This window comes from Pseudophryne corroboree, chromosome 8 (assembly GCF_028390025.1).
Source record: "Pseudophryne corroboree isolate aPseCor3 chromosome 8, aPseCor3.hap2, whole genome shotgun sequence".
In the NCBI taxonomy this organism is placed as follows: Eukaryota; Metazoa; Chordata; class Amphibia; order Anura; family Myobatrachidae; genus Pseudophryne; species Pseudophryne corroboree.
Window position 1 is genome coordinate 375459592 of NC_086451.1, and position 19070 is coordinate 375478661.

Genomic DNA, 19070 nt, shown 5'->3' on the forward strand with positions numbered 1-19070 from the left:
AACAGGCATCTTGCAACCTGTATAACTGATCGGAGCATCCTCAGGAGGACGCTCCAGTAAGCGCTGCACTTACCGATGCTGCTGGCCCTGCCTTCTCCTCTGCATGAAATAATGATGTCATCCTCACAATGGGGGTAATTCCAAGTTGATTGCAGCAGGATATTTTTTAGCAGTTGGGCAAAACCATGTGCACTGCAGGTGGGGGGGAGGGGGGGCAGATATAAAATTTGCAAAGAGAGTTAGATTTGGGTGGGTTATTTTGTTTCTGTGCAGGGTAAATACTGGCTGCTTTATTTTTACACTGCAATTTAGATTGCAGATTTAACTCACCACAACCAGATCTCTCTCTCTCTGCACATGTTACATCTGCCTCCCCTGCAGTGCACATGGTTTTGCCCAACTGCTAAAAAATTTCCTGCTGCGATCAACTTGGAATTACCCCCAATGTCATGATGTCAGGGACACATTTGAGCCCTGTTACAGATCTCACATTCTGCTTGGGGCTACTGTGATTAGTAACTAGTGGTTGTCCTTACTTGGCTAAATCAGCATTATGATGTCATGCTGCATAATAGTACTTACTAGTAACCCCAGGCTGTTACATCTCAGTGAGAGACTAATCCTCCTGGAAAGAGGTATAGTACTACCTTTATTATTGATCCATTCAGACATTTGTGATACTGTTACTTTTTTATTATTATTATTATTATTATTATTATTATTATTATTATTATTATTATTATAAATATATAAAACTTTAAAGAAAATACTAGTAGCATAATGATTAACTATTAGCAAAACCTGTATTCAACTCTACGTAGCAGCTCCTGAGCACATTTCAGGTCTGAAGCTAACTGCTGTCACGGTGTGTGTGACAACACATTAGTTAGCGAAGTAGAATGTTGATGTTAATATGGCAATGTTAGAGGGAGACAAAGGTTACTCTGGACTCATGGATAAATCATGGATAATGTATTCAAATGACATATATAGTGGATTTTTATTCTGCAATAATAAGCAGGAGCGGGGATTGTGAGTATTCATTTTTTTTTTGTAAGCGGTGCATCCAGGGGACACAACTCTACAGGGGGCACAGTACTGGGGGCAATACTACTGGGGGCACAACTCTACAGGGGGCACAGTACTGGGGGCAATACTACTGGGGGCACAGCTACAGGGGGCACAGTACTGGGGGCACAACTACTGAGAGCACAGCTACAGGGGGCATAACTGACCACGCCCCTTCCCCATGAAGCCACGCCCCTATTTTTTCACCCTGGGTGCCACAAGGTCTAGATCCGGCCCTGCCTGCTTATCAGCACTTGGTTGAGCCCAGCCCTTGTGTATGCAGTAGTAGAGGCTTATTCTTTGCAGGGTGCTGGTGCAGGAGAGACACATCAGAGATGTGCAGTCAGGGTAGGCAGTGCCTTCCCTATCATTAATGATTAAAATAATACAAAGAGGATATTTATGACACATTCTGTGTCATATATATCCTCTTTATTTTATTCTAATCATTTTAATACATTAAATTATCTTGGGAGGCACCGATAGTGGTGCCTCCCATTGATAATGGGAATGGAAAAAAATCAGGGGGCGGGGCAAATCAGGGGGCTGTTAAAGCCCATTAAAAAAAACACTGAAAGCTGCACATATACAAGTGCCTCGTTGACAGGAACGGACTTTCAGCCCTCATCAGAGAATGCCACTGTCAGCGAGGCACATGTGATTGGACAGTGGATCCAGTGCTGGATCCACTAACCAATCACACATACGTGGCTGGGGGAAGATGCGGCGTGACCTGTCGGATGGCGGAGAAACAGTGCACTATGCTACTCCTTGCCCATTTTTGAATGCCAATATGCGCCCTGTACCTGCACTCTTCCCCAGGAGTAAGCCACTAAAGACTGGGACAAGGCGGCGCAAGGTGCCGGGTGTCCATCCACAGCCCAGCCCTCAGGAGCGCGGGTTGCACACTTTAGCATGAGTAAGATCTTTGGCTATCCCACTCAATATTGCTGGTGTGGACCCGCCGTCCGTCCCCTCACAAGTCGGCACTGCAGCCTGTACATGGGAAGAGAGAAGGGGGCTGGGCTGGGCTACACAGACTCTTGTGCAGACTCTGGAGGTGCCCAGGACCAAGTGACTCCAGCTCATGTATCATTTGGTCCAAGAAGACAGTCTTTGTTACCACAAAGAGCAGCAGCTGGTGGGACGTACTGACAGCAGGGGTGGTTGAGGAGGAGCGTCTCTACGTTATGAGAGCAGACCTCAAGGTATGGGTGTGCAGGGAAAGCAGCGCTGTCACATCCTAGCGGTAATAGAGGGAGTTTGGGCAATGCGCCGCAGTGAGAGTACAGTGGTCCTGGCGAGAGTAGAGAAATGTTTATGGGAGATATCATATAGTGGGTATACCGCAGGTAATGATATTGCTCAGGGCTATCCTATTAGTCCTGGTTTTCCGTCACGAGCTGCAGTTTTTCAGTGTTTTTCTGTACTGTTATAATATAGAAAGCAAACTATATAAGAGAGCACAAAATATAGTACCATACATAAAAACAATTTATTGTAACATTAAAAATGGTGTGCAGGCAACACTGTTGCACTATATAAACAGAACCACATACCAACCTACTGACAATCACTCTGTTAAGCAACACAGTTGATAAGCTAAAAGGCAAGAGAGTCCCAATATACATTTTGTTGTAATGTCCAGATACTCCTATGTAACAATGGAATACAAAGTCCCAGAATATGTGCACACTCAGATATCTATAGTAGGTGTTATTGGAGAAGGAAATATTCAGATCTCCCTGCATTAATGTGCTCCTCTCAAAAATGAATGTCAACGTGCTTGAAAATAAATAAGATATCCACCTGGAGGAGTATTCCTACAACTTCCTAGCCTGCGATGTATTTCACCGCTCCACCCAATAGGAATAGGCTCACCGCAAGGGAGTTGATGTTGCTACCATGTCCTATAGCACAAGGACGATGCAGCAGTGCGAGAGCAGCGCTGTGGAACTGATGTTGAGTCCCGGGGAGAGCGGATGCGGAAGGAAAAACCAAATCACTGGAAACAGACCCACTTTCAACCCAAAACACAAGGGTTTTACTGAACATGTATGTTTTTGGAAGGAAAGCTATTTTTTTTTACGGGCGATCCAAATTGGATAGCTTGTAAAAAAAATATTGGTGAAACATCAGAAAAAAGTGCAAGAAACAGCAGTTTTTCACATCCGATGTTGTTTCACCTCTAAATGGATACCCCCCAAGGTCTGTACTGCTGGCATCATGTACTGTGCTTGGACAGAGTCCTAAAATGACAGCTCCCAGAGATTATTGTGGGATGAGCTGGTCCATTATATGGGTCCTAGTGGCCAGTATTCGCAAGCAGGGTTAATTATAATACTGTGTGTAATGTTTATTGTGACTATTGGGCCTAATTTAGACTTGTACACTAACCCAAAGGGTAGCGTACAAGTCCGATAGTGGGGACACTGTGCATGTGTAGAATGGGTCTTGGGTCCTGATTGACAGGCTAAGGGTGTTTGGGGTGGCGACGGGTCTGTTCCTCAAATTGGAAGCATGTTGCCTCCATTTTGTAAACGTGCCTAGGTCAGTGTCTGCGACTAGCAATGCAGATTTACGGACCTCTGCTGCGGACCTGAGGTTACGCAGAGTGATCCAATGGTGCATTTTGAGATGCACCAGCGGATCACAGAAGCAGTCAGGAGGTGTCTATTTACACCAGACGCCTCCTGCTGCATTTGCATATGAGCTGTACGGTATTACCCAGCCATGTCCTTGTGTCAGCAATAGCGTACAACTCTGAATCAAGCCACTAGAGTGATACTATGGCCCTCATTCCGAGTTGTTCGCTTGCTAGCTACTTTTAGCAGAAATGCAAACACAAAGCTGCTGCTCTCTGGGAGTGTATCTTAGCATAGCAGAATTGCTAATGAAAGATTAGCAATTCTGCTATTAAGTATTTCCTTGCAGTTTCTTAGTAGCTCCAGACCTACTCCTAGATTGCGATCACCTCAGTCCGTTTAGTTCCTGGTTTGACGTCACAAACATGCCCAGCGTCCAGCCAGCCACTCCCCGTTTCTACAGCAGTCCTGCGTTTTCTGCTGGCACGCCTGCGTTTTTTAGCACACTCCCAGAAAACGCTCAGTTACCACCCAGAAACACCCACTTCCTGTCAATCATTCTCTGATCAACAGAGCGACTGAAAAACTTTGTTTGCCGTGAGTAAAATAGCATAGTTTTGTGTAAAATTGCTTAGCGCGTGCGCCCTGCAGTACAACCGCATGCGCAGAACTTGCCGGATATTAGCCGATTAGCAATTCTGCTAAAAATAGCAGCGAGCGAACAACTCGGAATGACCACCTATGTGTGGTGTATATGGATGTGTTCCCTTGAAAATGCCAATAGATACCAGTGTGCCACACAACACTGGGCACATGTATAGTGCTTCTACCATGCAGCCTCACAAATGGGCACATGTATATTGCAGCCCCCCCCCCCCAGTATACATATACAGTGAAGCCCAATCCCTGGCCATATGTACCCTGCACTCACGGTGCAGCCACTATGCTGGGTACATGATGGTTTCAGCATTAAATCTTTTGGCTCAAGTATAGAACATGGGACCCCTGGGCTATCAGTTTCACTATCCACGTGAACATCTAATGGGAATAGTAACCTGTTACAAATGGAGTGGAGCGAGCCACCGTGTCCTAAGCGTGGCGAGCAAATGTTCTGAGTAGAGATGAGCGGGTTCGGTTTCTCTGAATCCGAACCCGCCCGAACTTCATGTTTTTTTTCACGGGTCCGAGCGACTCGGATCTTCCCGCCTTGCTCGGTTAACCCGAGCGCGCCCGAACGTCATCATGACGCTGTCGGATTCTCGCGAGGCTCGGATTCTATCGCGAGACTCGGATTCTATATAAGGAGCCGCGCGTCGCCGCCATTTTCACACGTGCATTGAGATTGATAGGGAGAGGAAGTGGCTGGCGTCCTCTCCATTTAGATTATAAGAGAGAGAGATTTACTGGAGTTTAGGACTAGGAGGAGTACTGTAGAAGTGTAGAGAGTGCAGAGAGTTTACTAGTGAGTGACCACCAGACAGTGCAGTTTATTTAATATATCCGTTCTCTGCCTGAAAAAAGCGATACACACAGTGACTCAGTCACATACCATATCTATGTGCACTGCTCAGGCTCAGCCCAGTGTGCTGCATCATCTATATATATTATATATCTGTCTGACTGCTCAGCTCACACAGCTTATAATTGTGGGGGAGACTGGGGAGCACTGCAGTGCCAGTTATAGGTTATAGCAGGAGCCAGGAGTACATAATATTATATAGTGAGTGACCACCAGACAGTGCAGTTTATTTAATATATCCGTTCTCTGCCTGAAAAAAGCGATACACACAGTGACTCAGTCACATACCATATCTGTGTGCACTGCTCAGGCTCAGCCCAGTGTGCTGCATCATCTATATATATTATATATCTGTCTGACTGCTCAGCTCACACAGCTTATAATTGTGGGGGAGACTGGGGAGCACTGCAGTGCCAGTTATAGGTTATAGCAGGAGCCAGGAGTACATAATATTATATAGTGAGTGACCACCAGACAGTGCAGTTTATTTAATATATCCGTTCTCTGCCTGAAAAAAGCGATACACACAGTGACTCGGTCACATACCATATCTGTGTGCACTGCTCAGGCTCAGCCCAGTGTGCTGCATCATCTATATATATTATATATCTGTCTGACTGCTCAGCTCACACAGCTTATAATTGTGGGGGAGACTGGGGAGCACTGCAGTGCCAGTTATAGGTTATAGCAGGAGCCAGGAGTACATAATATTATATTAAAATTAAACAGTGCACACTTTTGCTGCAGGAGTGCCACTGCCAGTGTGACTGACCAGTGACCTGACCACACTGACCACCAGTATAGTTAGTAGTATACTTATATTGTGATTGCCTGAAAAAGTTAAACACTCGTCGTGTGACTTCACTTGTGTGTTTTTTTTTTTTTTATTCTATAAAAATAAAACTCATTCTGCTGACAGACAGTGTCCAGCAGGTCCGTCATTATATAATATATAATATATACCTGTCCGGCTGCAGTAGTGATATATATATATTTTTTATATCATTTATCATCCAGTCGCAGCAGACACAGTACGGTAGTTCACGGCTGTGGCTACCTCTGTGTCTGCACTCGGCAAGCAGTCCGTCCATAATTGTATACCACCTAACCGTGGTTTTTTTTTCTTCTTTATACATACATACTACTACGACATCTCTTTATCAACCAGTCTATATTAGCAGCAGACACAGTACAGTACGGTAGTTCACGGCTGTGGCTACCTCTGTGTCTGCACTCGGCAGGCAGTCCGTCCATAATTGTATACCACCTAACCGTGGTTTTTTTTTCTTTCTTCTTTATACATACATAGTTACATAGACATCTCTTTATCAACCAGTCTATATTAGCAGCAGACACAGTACAGTACGGTAGTTCACGGCTGTGGCTACCTCTGTGTCTGCACTCGGCAGGCAGTCCGTCCATAATTGTATACCACCTAACCGTGGTTTTTTTTTCTTTCTTCTTTATACATACATAGTTACATAGACATCTCTTTATCAACCAGTCTATATTAGCAGCAGACACAGTACAGTACGGTAGTTCACGGCTGTGGCTACCTCTGTGTCTGCACTCGGCAGGCAGTCCGTCCATAATTGTATACCACCTAACCGTGGTTTTTTTTTCTTTCTTCTTTATACATACATACTACTACGACATCTCTTTATCAACCAGTCTATATTATTAGCAGCAGACACAGTACAGTACGGTAGTTCACGGCTGTGGCTACCTCTGTGTCTGCACTCGGCAGGCAGTCCGTCCATAATTGTATACCACCTAACCGTGGTTTTTTTTTCTTTCTTCTTTATACATACATAGTTACATAGACATCTCTTTATCAACCAGTCTATATTAGCAGCAGACACAGTACAGTACGGTAGTTCACGGCTGTGGCTACCTCTGTGTCTGCACTCGGCAGGCAGTCCATAATTGTATACTAGTATCCATCTCCATTGTTTACCTGAGGTGCCTTTTAGTTGTGCCTATTAAAATATGGAGAACAAAAATGTTGAGGTTCCAAAATTAGGGAAAGATCAAGATCCACTTCCACCTCGTGCTGAAGCTGCTGCCACTAGTCATGGCCGAGACGATGAAATGCCAGCAACGTCGTCTGCCAAGGCCGATGCCCAATGTCATAGTACAGAGCATGTCAAATCCAAAACACCAAATATCAGTAAAAAAAGGACTCCAAAACCTAAAATAAAATTGTCGGAGGAGAAGCGTAAACTTGCCAATATGCCATTTACCACACGGAGTGGCAAGGAACGGCTGAGGCCCTGGCCTATGTTCATGGCTAGTGGTTCAGCTTCACATGAGGATGGAAGCACTCAGCCTCTCGCTAGAAAACTGAAAAGACTCAAGCTGGCAAAAGCACCGCAAAGAACTGTGCGTTCTTCGAAATCCCAAATCCACAAGGAGAGTCCAATTGTGTCGGTTGCGATGCCTGACCTTCCCAACACTGGACGTGAAGAGCATGCGCCTTCCACCATTTGCACGCCCCCTGCAAGTGCTGGAAGGAGCACCCGCAGTCCAGTTCCTGATAGTCAGATTGAAGATGAAGATGTTGAAGTACACCAGGATGAGGAGGATATGGGTGTTGCTGGCGCTGGGGAGGAAATTGACCAGGAGGATTCTGATGGTGAGGTGGTTTGTTTAAGTCAGGCACCCGGTGAGACACCTGTTGTCCGTGGGAGGAATATGGCCGTTGACATGCCTGGTGAAAATACCAAAAAAATCAGCTCTTCAGTGTGGAGGTATTTCAACAGAAAAGCGGACAACAGGTGTCAAGCCGTGTGTTGCCTTTGTCAAGCTGTAATAAGTAGGGGTAAGGACGTTAACCACCTCGGAACATCCTCCCTTATACGTCACCTGCAGCGCATTCATAATAAGTCAGTGACAAGTTCAAAAACTTTGGGCGACAGCGGAAGCAGTCCACTGACCAGTAAATCCCTTCCTCTTGTAACCAAGCTCACGCAAACCACCCCACCAACTCCCTCAGTGTCAATTTCCTCCTTCCCCAGGAATGCCAATAGTCCTGCAGGCCATGTCACTGGCAATTCTGACGAGTCCTCTCCTGCCTGGGATTCCTCCAATGCATCCTTGCGTGTAACGCCTACTGCTGCTGGCGCTGCTGTTGTTGCTGCTGGGAGTCGATGGTCATCCCAGAGGGGAAGTCGTAAGCCCACTTGTACTACTTCCAGTAAGCAATTGACTGTCCAACAGTCCTTTGCGAGGAAGATGAAATATCACAGCAGTCATCCTGCTGCAAAGCGGATAACTGAGGCCTTGACAACTATGTTGGTGTTAGACGTGCGTCCGGTATCCGCCGTTAGTTCACAGGGAACTAGACAATTTATTGAGGCAGTGTGCCCCCGTTACCAAATACCATCTAGGTTCCACTTCTGTAGGCAGGCGATACCGAGAATGTACACGGACGTCAGAAAAAGACTCACCAGTGTCCTAAAAAATGCAGTTGTACCCAATGTCCACTTAACCACGGACATGTGGACAAGTGGAGCAGGGCAGGGTCAGGACTATATGACTGTGACAGCCCACTGGGTAGATGTATGGACTCCCGCCGCAAGAACAGCAGCGGCGGCACCAGTAGCAGCATCTCGCAAACGCCAACTCTTTCCTAGGCAGGCTACGCTTTGTATCACCGCTTTCCAGAATACGCACACAGCTGAAAACCTCTTACGGCAACTGAGGAAGATCATCGCGGAATGGCTTACCCCAATTGGACTCTCCTGTGGATTTGTGGCATCGGACAACGCCAGCAATATTGTGTGTGCATTAAATATGGGCAAATTCCAGCACGTCCCATGTTTTGCACATACCTTGAATTTGGTGGTGCAGAATTTTTTAAAAAACGACAGGGGCGTGCAAGAGATGCTGTCGGTGGCCAGAAGAATTGCGGGACACTTTCGGCGTACAGGCACCACGTACAGAAGACTGGAGCACCACCAAAAACTACTGAACCTGCCCTGCCATCATCTGAAGCAAGAAGTGGTAACGAGGTGGAATTCAACCCTCTATATGCTTCAGAGGTTGGAGGAGCAGCAAAAGGCCATTCAAGCCTATACAATTGAGCACGATATAGTAGGTGGAATGCACCTGTCTCAAGCGCAGTGGAGAATGATTTCAACGTTGTGCAAGGTTCTGATGCCCTTTGAACTTGCCACACGTGAAGTCAGTTCAGACACTGCCAGCCTGAGTCAGGTCATTCCCCTCATCAGGCTTTTGCAGAAGAAGCTGGAGACATTGAAGGAGGAGCTAACACGGAGCGATTCCGCTAGGCATGTGGGACTTGTGGATGGAGCCCTTAATTCGCTTAACAAGGATTCACGGGTGGTCAATCTGTTGAAATCAGAGCACTACATTTTGGCCACCGTGCTCGATCCTAGATTTAAAGCCTACCTTGGATCTCTCTTTCCGGCAGACACAAGTCTGCTGGGGTTGAAAGACCTGCTGGTGACAAAATTGTCAAGTCAAGCGGAACGCGACCTGTCAACATCTCCTCCTTCACATTCTCCCGCAACTGGGGGTGCGAGGAAAAGGCTCAGAATTCCGAGCCCACCCGCTGGCGGTGATGCAGGGCAGTCTGGAGCGACTGCTGATGCTGACATCTGGTCCGGACTGAAGGACCTGACAACGATTACGGACATGTCGTCTACTGTCACTGCATATGATTCTCTCAACATTGATAGAATGGTGGAGGATTATATGAGTGACCGCATCCAAGTAGGCACGTCACACAGTCCGTACTTATACTGGCAGGAAAAAGAGGCAATTTGGAGGCCCTTGCACAAACTGGCTTTATTCTACCTAAGTTGCCCTCCCACAAGTGTGTACTCCGAAAGAGTGTTTAGTGCCGCCGCTCACCTTGTCAGCAATCGGCGTACGAGGTTACATCCAGAAAATGTGGAGAAGATGATGTTCATTAAAATGAATTATAATCAATTCCTCCGCGGAGACATTGACCAGCAGCAATTGCCTCCACAAAGTACACAGGGAGCTGAGATGGTGGATTCCAGTGGGGACGAATTGATAATCTGTGAGGAGGGGGATGTACACGGTGATATATCGGAGGGTGATGATGAGGTGGACATCTTGCCTCTGTAGAGCCAGTTTGTGCAAGGAGAGATTGATTGCTTCTTTTTTGGGGGGGGGTCCAAACCAACCCGTCATATCAGTCACAGTCGTGTGGCAGACCCTGTCACTGAAATGATGGGTTGGTTAAAGTGTGCATGTCCTGTTTTGTTTATACAACATAAGGGTGGGTGGGAGGGCCCAAGGACAATTCCATCTTGCACCTCTTTTTTCTTTTCTTTTTCTTTGCATCATGTGCTGATTGGGGAGGGTTTTTTGGAAGGGACATCCTGCGTGACACTGCAGTGCCACTCCTAAATGGGCCCGGTGTTTGTGTCGGCCACTAGGGTCGCTAATCTTACTCACACAGTCAGCTACCTCATTGCGCCTCTTTTTTTCTTTGCGTCATGTGCTGTTTGGGGAGGGTTTTTTGGAAGGGACATCCTGCGTGACACTGCAGTGCCACTCCTAGATGGGCCCGGTGTTTGTGTCGGCCACTAGGGTCGCTAATCTTACTCACACAGCTACCTCATTGCGCCTCTTTTTTTCTTTGCGTCATGTGCTGTTTGGGGAGGGTTTTTTGGAAGGGCCATCCTGCGTGACACTGCAGTGCCACTCCTAGATGGGCCCGGTGTTTGTGTCGGCCACTAGGGTCGCTAATCTTACTCACACAGCTACCTCATTGCGCCTCTTTTTTTCTTTGCAACATGTGCTGTTTGGGGAGGGTTTTTTGGAAGGGACATCCTGCGTGACACTGCAGTGCCACTCCTAGATGGGCCCGGTGTTTGTGTCGGCCACTAGGGTCGCTTATCTTACTCACACAGCGACCTTGGTGCAAATTTTAGGACTAAAAATAATATTGTGAGGTGTGAGGTATTCAGAATAGACTGAAAATGAGTGGAAATTATGGTTATTGAGGTTAATAATACTATGGGATCAAAATGACCCCCAAATTCTATGATTTAAGCTGTTTTTTAGGGTTTTTTGAAAAAAACACCCGAATCCAAAACACACCCGAATCCGACAAAAAAAATTCGGTGAGGTTTTGCCAAAACGCGTTCGAACCCAAAACACGGCCGCGGAACCGAACCCAAAACCAAAACACAAAACCCGAAAAATTTCAGGCGCTCATCTCTAGTTCTGAGCAAATTTAAAGATTTTCTGAAGCAGTTAGTTATGCTTTTCCATGTTCTCAACTTGAACCAATTTTTTAAAATAATGAATTGTCGGGCCTACTCTGTGGAATACTATGAATTAGGGATCCTACACTGTGACATACTATGCATGCATGCTGAAAGTATGACCTCCCACTGATCAGCACCCTGCTCTAATAAGTGAACACTAACTAATGTTGGAGCTGCCTGGCTGACAGTGTCCTGTGGTGACTACAATGATTAAGCTCCCTTTTCCTCCTCATTTCCCCTGACTTGCCTGGTGATGGTGGCGAGAGCATGACAGCAGCAGCAGCGGCACTCTTCCCTATCCATCCTCCTCCTCCGCCCTCCCAGCCAGCAGAAATGGCAGCATCACCGGCGCCTGCACTCTCCTGGACCGGGCGGCCCTGCACAGGGTACTTCTGAACAGGACCACCAAGGTGAGAAAGGGAGGGCAGCTGGGCTGGGTTGGAAGTGACTGGGTAACTCTCCCTCGATCCTCTACAGCCACCCGGGTGAATATAGCAATCACATGCATGTAGTGCAGAAAGCCAGAAGCCAGTGCCTCTCCAGTCAATGATCTCACCGCACGTCACTGATACACATATCTGGAGTACAGAGGTAAATTATATACTGATGGCTGTGTACACTAAATAATGTAATTCAGGTATCAACGCTAGCAAGTGAAAAAAGGTTGACATTTCCAGGATCAGATTAAGATAGTCATCATAGTACAGGCCATAGCAGATATAAAGGTGGGTCTCCTTTACTATAAAGGATCCTTTGGACCGGAAATTAGAGACTACGCTAAAATCTTTTTACATGGTAGCAGGTGTATCACAAAGACCTGTCATAGCAGGTTGCTAGATGACCCATGCAATTCACTCATGGGCTACTCAAATTCAGGAGGGCCTCTCTGGGGCTATGCCCCTGGTCTCTATGGTGACCCTCCTTAAGCACATTCAGGACACTTCACGCATCCTGTGTGACTCGCTCAAGGAAATGGGTAATATTAATGCTAGGTCCTCTGCCATGGCAGTGTCGGCACGCAGGGCTTTATGGTTGCATCAGTGGATTGCGTATTCAGAATCAAAGTGCAGTGTGGAATCCCTCCCCTTTTCCAGGGAATGGCTCTTTGGGGTCGAGTTGGATATGTGGATTTCCAAAGTCATGGCTGTGAAATCCACGTTTCTCTCCTCTGGGGCCCCGCCGGCGAGACGCTCCTACCCGGGGCCGTCTGTACAGTCCTTTCGATCTAGTGCGAATCGAGGCACCAGAGGTAAGTCCAGAAAACCTGCAAGCACAGGCTCTCAGGAACAGACCACCAGTTATGCTTCCGCTAAGGCCTCAGCATGACGGTGCCCACCCGCCCCGAGGGGATGTCGAGGTGGGAGCATGACTGTACCACTTCAGGCATGTCTGGGAGCGTTCCTCCCAGGATACCTGGGTCAGGGATTTTATTTCTCAGGGCTAAAAGCTGGAGTTCGATGCTTCTCCTCCCCAACAATTTTTCAAATCAAGCTTACCAACTTTGGAGGATACACAAGTTACATTGCAACAGGCCATCCTAAAGTTGGTCCAGTCCAACATCATTGTTCCAGTACCTATAGCACAACGAGGCAAGGGTTATTACTCCAACCTGGTTTTGGTACTGAAACTGGACTGTTCAGTACGATCCATTTTGAATCTCAAGTCCTTGAACCCTTACCTAAAGATTTTCAAGTTCAAAATGGAATCCTTGCAAGCAGTGATCGCGGCCCTGGAAGAACAGGAATTCATGGTTTCCTTGGATATCATATTCTTATTTGGCCACCTCATCAAGCGTACCTGAGGTTTGCCCTGCTGGATAATCACTACCAGTTCCAGGCCCAACCCTTCGACCTGTCCACAGCTCCGAGGGTATTCTCGAAGGTGATAGCGGAGATGATGTTCCAACTCCAGGTCCAGGGGGTCTATGTGGTCCCTTATCTGGACGATCTTCTGATAAAGGCAAGATCCAGGGAGCTTTTATTGCTCCATATCAAGCACACTATCCAACTTCTGTCACACCATGGGTAGATCCTCAACTTACAGACGTCCCACCTGGAGCCAACTCAGTGGCTCCTGTTCCTGGGGATGTTGCTGGATACTGTGACCCAGAAGGTGTTCCTTCCAGAGGACAAGGCGAGAACACTTCAGGAGCTGGTCCGCATGGTGCTCCGACCTACTTGGGTGTCCATTCATCTTTGCATAAGATTGTTGGGAAAAATGGTCACCTCATACGAGGCGACACAATATGGGAGGTTCCATTCCAGAACTTTTCAGTTGGATCTCCTGAGCAAGTGGTCCAGATTGCATCTGCAGATGCACTGGATGATTTGGTTATCACCTCAGGCCAGGATTTCCCTCCTGTGGTGGCTGCAGTCCTCCAATCTCCTAGAAGGCAGGAGTTTCGGGATTCAAAATTGGACCCTCCTCATGATAGATGTGAGTCTCAGAGGATGGGGAGCTGTCACCCAAGGGGTGCAATTGCAGCGCAGGTGGTCAGCCCATGAAAGTCTCCTTCCGATCAACATTCTGGAACTTCAGGCGATCTACAATGCTCTGCTTCAGGCCTCTCTTCTGCTCAAAGATCACGCGATCCAAGTACAGTTGGACAATGCCACAGCAGTGGTGTACATGAATCAACAAGGAGGGACAAAAAGCAGATCCTGTATGCGAGATGTGTCAAGGATACTCCTTCGGGCAGAAAGAAATGCAAGAGCAATGTCTGCAATCTTTTTTTCTGTGAGTGGACAAAGGGAAGCAGACTTCCTGAGTCATCAGGATCTCTACCCGGGAGAGTGGGGTCTCCACCAGCAACAACAGATCTTCCACTGGTGGGGCTGCCCACAAATCGTCATGATGGCTTCTCGACTCAACAAGAAGCTTCACTGGTATTGCTCACAAACCAGGGACCCTCAGGTGAGGGCAGTGAACGCACTGACGTTGCCTTGGCCTTACCGGCTGGTCTACTTATTACCTCCAATTCCGTTGCTCCCAAGGGTGCGAATCAGAAATCAAGGAGTCCAGGAAATTCTGATTGCCCTGGATTGGCTTTGGATGGTGTGGTACGCGGATCTTCTGGACATGTCCATCGAAGACCCTTGGCCTCTACCACTATGAAGAGATCTTCTTCAACAAGGACTGTTTTGTCTACCCGGACTTACGGCGGCTGTGTTTGACATCATGTAGGTTGAGCAGAACATCCTAGCTCACAGGGGTCTTTCTAAAAAAGTTATTGCTACCATTGTTCAGGCCAGGAAACCTGTGACGTCAAAACACTATCATCATATCTGGAGAAGATATGTCTTCTGGTGTGAGGAACGCACGTATTTACCTGCAGAGTTCCACTTCGGATGTTTCTTATGTTTCCTGCAGGCTGGTGTGGATAAGGGCTTACGTCTGGGTTCCATTAAGGTCCAGATTTCAGCTCTCTCCACTTTCTTCCAGAAGAAATTGGCACTACTGCCGGAAGTTCAGACCTTCTTGCAGCGGGTACTCCACATACAACCTCCTTTTGTGCCGCCTACGGCACCCTGGGATTTTAATGTAGTGTTGGATTTTCTACAGTCCTCCTGGTTTGTACCTCTGATGAGGGTAGAAGACAAGTACCTCACGTGGAAGACGTTGATGTTACTGGCCCTGACTTCTGCTCGACGTGTCTCAGAATTGGAGGCCTTATTGTGTAAAAGTCCATACTTGGTCTTTCACGATGACAGAGCAAAGCTCCGGACTCGACAACAATTCCTGCCATAGGTTGTCTCTGCGTTTCATCTGAATCAGTCTATTGTGGTGCCATCCAGTTTTGACTCCTCTGCCCCTCTAGAGGCATTGGATGCTGTGTGAGCCTTGAAGATCTATGTCAAGCAAACGGCTTAGATCAGAAAAACAGATTCCTTGTTCGTGCTCTATAATGCGCAGAAAAAGGGTTGTCCTGCTTCTAAGCAGTCCATTGCTCGTTGGCTTAGGCTTACTATCCAACAGGCCTATGTGTCGACAGCCTTACCTGTTCCTAAGTCTCTGAAGGCCCACTCTACGAGATCAGTGGGCTCTTCCTGGGCAGCTGCCCGTGGAGTATTGGCCTTGCAACTATGCCGAGCTGCAACCTGGTCGGGGAAGAACACTTTTGTTAAATTCTACAGGTTTGATACACTGGCCAAAGAGGATGCCCAGTTTAGGCAAGCGGTGCTGCAGCAGTCTCCGCAAGTTCCCACCTGTTCTGGAAGCTTTGGGACGTCCGCATCGTACTAGATTCCTCAATATCCCTTATGGATGTTAGGGAAAATAGGATTTTAATTACCTACCGGTAAATCCTTTTCTTGTAGTCCATAAGGGATATTGGGCGCCCGCCTCAGTGCGTTGACTTTTCTACAGGTTGTCATTTCTGTGGTTACCTGTTCAGCTGTTGCTGTTGTTGTTCCCAACAACATCAACAGCTGAACAGGTAACCACTGAAATGCCTTTGCTGGTTATTCTATGTTCAGCTGTTGCTGTTGTTGTTAGCAGCTGTTGCTGGTTGTGTTATGTTTGTGGTGTGCTGGTGTATAAATGTTATTATATTTCCTTCTCTGATATATGTAATTTCTCCTTCGGACACTGTTTTACCTTTAACTGCTTGTGGGAGGGGGCATAGAAGGGAGGAGCCAGCACACCCAGTGAAGAAACTGTAAAGTGCACCGGGTCCTTTGGACCCCATCTATACCCCATCATACTAGCTTCCCCAATATCCCTTATGAACTACGAGAAAAAGATTTACCGGTAGGTAATTAAAATCCTATTTTACTTGTGTTTAGCTCACTTTGATATTTACTTGTATATTATCTCCAAATTAGTAATACATGGAAAGATTTATCAAAGTTTGATAGTACCAACCCACTTATCTCCTACAGATGTGTCCTCATACATCAAGCCTGAATATGCCATGTATCATGAGATTCCTGGCGTGAGCGAGCCACCAGGTTCCATCCATCTCTGCTAGTGTTGGTCGTCTTCTGCTGGCAAAAATGCGTTTTAGTCACAACGTGATGTGACTAAGGGGTTAATTCAGACCTGATTGTAACAACAAATTTGTTAGCAGTTGGGCAAAAAAACATGTTCCGTGCAGGGGGGGCAGAAATAACATGTGCAGAGAGAGTTAGATTTGGGTGGGGTATGTTCAAACTGAAATCTAAATTGCAGTGTAAAAATAAAGCAGGCAGTATTTACTCTGCACAGAAACAAAATAACCCACCCAGATCTAACTCTCTCTGCAAATGTTATATCTGCCCCCCCCCCCCCCCATGCAGTGCACATGGGTGGTCATTCTGAGTTGTTCGCTCGCTAGCAGTTTTTAGCAACCGTGCAAACGCTATGCCGCCTCCCACTGGGAGTGTATTTTAGCTGAGCAGAATTGCGAACTAAGGATCGCAGAGTGGCAGCAAACTTTTCTTGTGCAGTTTTAGAGTAGCTCAATACCTACTCAGCCCTTGCGATCCCTTCAGACTACTCAGTTCCTGTTTTGACGTCACAAACACGCCCTGCGTTCGTCCAGCCACGCCTGCGTTTTTCCGAACACTACCTGAAAACGGTCAGTTGACACCCAGAAACGCCCTCTTCCTGTCAATCACTCTGCGGCCAGCAGTGCGATTGAAAAGCTTTGCTAGACCTTGTGTGATACTACATCATTCTTTGTAATAGTACGACGCGCATGCGCGTTGCGCCACATACGCATGTGCAGAAGTGCCGTTTTTTTGCCTCATCGCTGCACAGCGAATGAATGCAGCTAGCAATCAACTCGGAATGACCCCCATGGTTTTGCCCAACTGCTAACAAATTTTCTGCTGCAATCAACTCTGAATTAGGCCCTTGGTTTTGCCCAACTGCTAACAAATTTGCTGCTGCGATCAACTCTGAATTAGGCCCTCGGTTTTGCCCAGCTGCTAACAAATTTGCAGGTCTGAATTAACCCCTAGGACACACAAGGAGAATGTACTGATTCATTTGATATGACACTTGTATATTGTGTGTGACTGAGTCTGTATACAGAGCAGAAAATCTGCTGCTGCTACATTGTAGCACTTCATGGCCCTCATTCCGAGTCGTTCGCTCGGTAAATTTCTTCGCATCGCAGCGTTTTTCTGCTTAGTACGCATGCGCAATGTTCGCACTGCGACTGCGCCAAGTAATTTTGCTATGAAGATAGTATTTTTACTCACGGCTTTTTCATCGCTCCGGCGATCATAGTGTGATTGACAGGAAATGGGTGTTACTGGGCGGAAACACAGCGTTTTAGGGGCGTGTGGATAAAAACGCTACCGTTTCCGGAAAAAACGCAGGAGTGGCCGGAGAAACGGGGGAGTGTCTGGGCGAACGCTGGGTGTGTTTGTGACGTCAAACCAGGAACGACAAGCACTGAACTGATCGCAGATGCCGAGTAAGTGTGGAGCTACTCTGAAACTGCTAAGTAGTTTGTAATCGCAATATTGCGAATACATCGTTCGCAATTTTAAGATGCTAAGATACACTCCCAGTAGGCGGCGGCTTAGCGTGAGCAACTCTGCTAAATTCGCCTTGCGAGCGATCAACTCGGAATGAGGGCCCATATACAGATTCAGAGACTCTTTTGCATACAGATATACAAGTGCTATATATCAGCTTAATCAGCACAGTCTCCTAGTACGTCCTAGTTGCATTTGCCCAAGAGGGGCTGTTTGGCGTGACTGTGACAATGATGTATGAGGACACATCTGTAATTGTTATTTTATAGGTTGTGTTTGAAAAATGACAGGAGCTGATTGGTTGGTACTTTGGGGCAGATATATTAAGCCTGGAGAAGTGATAAAGAAGTGATAAGTGGAAGGTGATAATGCACCGTCTAATCATTACTGGTTTGAAAAATGACAGGAGCTGATTGGCTGGTGTGTTATCACCTTCCACTTATCACTGCTTTATTACATCACCAGGCTTAATACATCTGCTCCATTACTGTAACTCTCTCAAAGCGATAAAGTCTTATTCTTAGGGGTCTATTCATAGAACAGTGATTAGCCCTGTTGTGCCCTAAATAGGGCTTCTCAGCACTCAGTGTAATTCATCTACCTCGTACCGCCGTCTAGCAGCTGTTTCCTCTTACTGTGTACCAGTCCTGTAGGCATGGAAAGCTTTCCGCTTCGCCTCTGACTTTTTAATCATCGTTTCAGGATGGCGTAGGCAGGCAAAAGTTTTTGCCGTATGTGTGAGAGGAGTATTATTAGATCGTTTATGTTGGTTAGCATTCTAAAGTTCCTCTTCTGAATCAAAAGCCCTGCATTTTGTTTTCCTTTTTCAACTCTATTTAACATGACGGTATGCTCTAACAAGATATATGTATGATGCAATTCAAAAACATTTGTCTTAAAAATTAAAGCAGTAAGTAATTTAAAATTTTAATAGCAGTGATTCTTCCAAAAAACATATATTGATTGAGAGTTTTATATGTAGACATTTTAGACTATGAATGTAAAATCTTGTGTAAATTTGGGAGAAAGGTAGTAAGATAGGCAAATGTAAGTAAAATGCTCGGTTACCCACTTTAAACCCCTTGGGGGCTCATTTAGAATGGACAGTGGCGGAACTACCACCAGTGCAAGTGGTGCCTTGCACTGGTGCCCACCACTGTCA

The 19070-nt window shown here is 46.6% G+C and overlaps 1 long non-coding RNA gene across 2 annotated transcripts in view; it reads left to right on the forward strand.

The window, feature by feature from the left end:
* The first annotated feature begins 573 nt into the window (after positions 1–573).
* The window catches only part of LOC134947825 (uncharacterized), a 64279-nt gene continuing 45782 nt past the window's right edge, over positions 574–19070 (forward strand). Inside the window, exon 1 of one of the 2 annotated variants that reach the window (XR_010182801.1) lies at positions 574–635. This is a non-coding gene — a long non-coding RNA (uncharacterized LOC134947825). Of the gene's footprint in view, positions 636–11691; positions 11852–19070 lie in introns of those variants that run through there. The other variant, XR_010182802.1, reaches the window with a different exon arrangement.